Source organism: Bufo gargarizans, chromosome 6 (genome assembly GCF_014858855.1).
Source record: "Bufo gargarizans isolate SCDJY-AF-19 chromosome 6, ASM1485885v1, whole genome shotgun sequence".
Taxonomy (NCBI): domain Eukaryota; kingdom Metazoa; phylum Chordata; class Amphibia; order Anura; family Bufonidae; genus Bufo; species Bufo gargarizans.
Genome location: NC_058085.1, coordinates 139,925,121 through 139,927,670, shown reverse-complemented (window position 1 = coordinate 139,927,670; position 2,550 = coordinate 139,925,121).

Genomic DNA, 2,550 nt, shown 5'->3' with positions numbered 1-2,550 from the left:
ATATATATTTTTTGCCTCTAATACACAACAAAAAGGACCTTAGAACATATAACTGCACTGCTGAATGGCAAATAAAAAAAATAATTGTGCCACTAATTCACGCCAAAGACGGCTGTAATTTTTGCACTTCACCACGCAACGGCTAATAAGCCTCTTTTTTCCCACTAATACAAGCCAAAAGGGGCGCATAAGGGCAAATAAGACGTAGAAATATTATCTTGTAATAAACCCTGTTAATGGCTGTATCAAACACCACTTGCACCCCAATAACAAGAACGGTTTGCTGGAATTACAGAGCTGTATAATGGCAATTTGGATCCGCAGTCAGTGCAGCAAGGTGTAATAGGATTGTTGCTATTACCCAGGCTGTAACCTCCCCTACTGAACCCTGTTCTACATAAATGCTGTGGAATGATTCCTCCCTATCCTTTCCCTACACCTTGAATAATCTTCCCTGAATTTGTAAATAATTTTTTTAGCACAATGAAGTCTTTCCTAGCACTGTCCCTAGCGCCTGCAAATGGCAGAATCCAAGATGGCTGAGGCTATTTATAGGGCTGTGACTGGCTGCATGCATTGCATTATGGGTGATCCCACGTTCCCAGAGTTCCTTGCTCCATGTCCTCACATGTGCAGCAGCCATTTTAGGAAAAAATTTGATTTGTTACCACGAAGCGTGAGGAAATTTGGATTCGGTGCGAATCAAATTTTTCCTGAAATTTGGATTGAATTCCACTTCATCAACTTTGATTCGCTCATCTCTAGTTGCGACCACCCTGAAATTCATCAGTGGTGGTTGTGCTTGCATACTATAGGAAAAAGCACCAGCCGCTCTGGTGGCCAGGACCATGGGAGCTCACATAGGCTACTGCTTTTTACTGTATTGTGCAAGCACGGCCACCGCTGCTGGAATTCAGGGTGGTCATAACTATGGAAACGAGCAGTGTATAATATGATGTAAAAATGTATCCAGCCAGCAAATAAAGCAATATGGATAATAACAATACATTAGTAAGCGACTTGTATTAACTTTCTCTACATAATAAATGCAAATTGCTGAAGTGATACAAGCCCTTTAAGTTCTAAAATTCTATCCTTATGGGCTCATGCACACCACCAAATGTGTCTAGCGGTCCCATGTGCATGCTGCCATTTTCTTTTTCAAAACGGACAAAAATAGGACATGTTCTATCCTTTTTGCAGATCTGTGGAACGGTGTGCTGTCCACATTGTGGAGCCCCATCAGATCCCAAATAATCCAGATTGGATTCAGATCAAAATACAGCCGTGTGCATGAGCCCTATTTCTGAATGTAACCATATTGCACTTAGAGCTCAGTTTTCCAGGTACAGAGCTAATGCCTCTTTAATAACGTTACTACTGCATACTTTAGACACAATAGTAATAGTGAAATAAACTATTTACTATTTTATACTCTTGTGTATGCTCCCTTTAATGTAACTCATCTCTTTTAGCCACTAGAGGGAGATCTGAAATGAAATATAATTGCCAAGGAGCTTGGCTGTTTGCTGCCAACTAAAGCTGAGTTTACACGCATGCATTTCTTACCAATCAGACCGATCTCACAGATGATGAAATTGCTCTGAGTTGGCAGTTTACGAGTGCAGATATTTTGGGAAGTTAGAACCGATTCTTGACTCGTCTGTTATGGTTGTACTAAAATAAAACCTTTCTAATCCCTGTAATAGAGTTGTCTTTCAGATGCTGTTTAAATCCCACCAGTGTCGGACTTGGGTTTCTTGGGCCCACCAGAGGAAATTATTCTTGGGGCCCAACCTGTATATTATCAATAAAGTCTAATACGTTTTGCGTCAAAGAAATAGACCCCAGTGCAGGGATGCCCAACCTGCAGCCCTCCAGCTGTTGCAAAACGACTACTCCCAGTATGCCGGAACAGCTTACAGCTATTAGGACATGCTGGGAATTGTAGTTTTGCGACAGCTGGAGGGCCGCAGGTTGAGCATCCCTGCCCTAGTGGTATGTGATCAGCTTGAAAGGCAGCTCCAAATGGGTTTACTTCAACTGGGCTTTTGGGGCCCACTGTGGTATCAGAGCCAGGGCCCACTGGAGGATCCTCTGGTGGACCAGTCCTACACTGCACACCACAACCAAGTGATTGATCATATTTTTACGCACAACAGATCGGTTTTCGGGCAGATGAGACAGACTGCAACCAGATCAATTACACAGTAGGATACCTGCCATGGAGGCAACCTCCTTCCCACATAAATCCACAGCGTTTTCCTGCAGCCGCCACCAGGCGGGGCGGGGGGGAAGGAGGGATCTCACTGCAAAGAGATCTGCTGCTGCCGCCATTGTATTCAATGGAACTGTATAAATTCCTGTGCACTGAGCCTCCTCTAGTGCTGGCTGCAGGCAGACAACTTTATATTATAGTGTATGTGGGTAAGCAAGGGTCTTTTGGTTGTATGAGATGTTTGTCAATGTATTTATGCCAGTTGTATGGTGTTAATACATGGAGCAATATAATGTTCAGAATAAAAACCATATTAATAAAGCGCCGGTTCC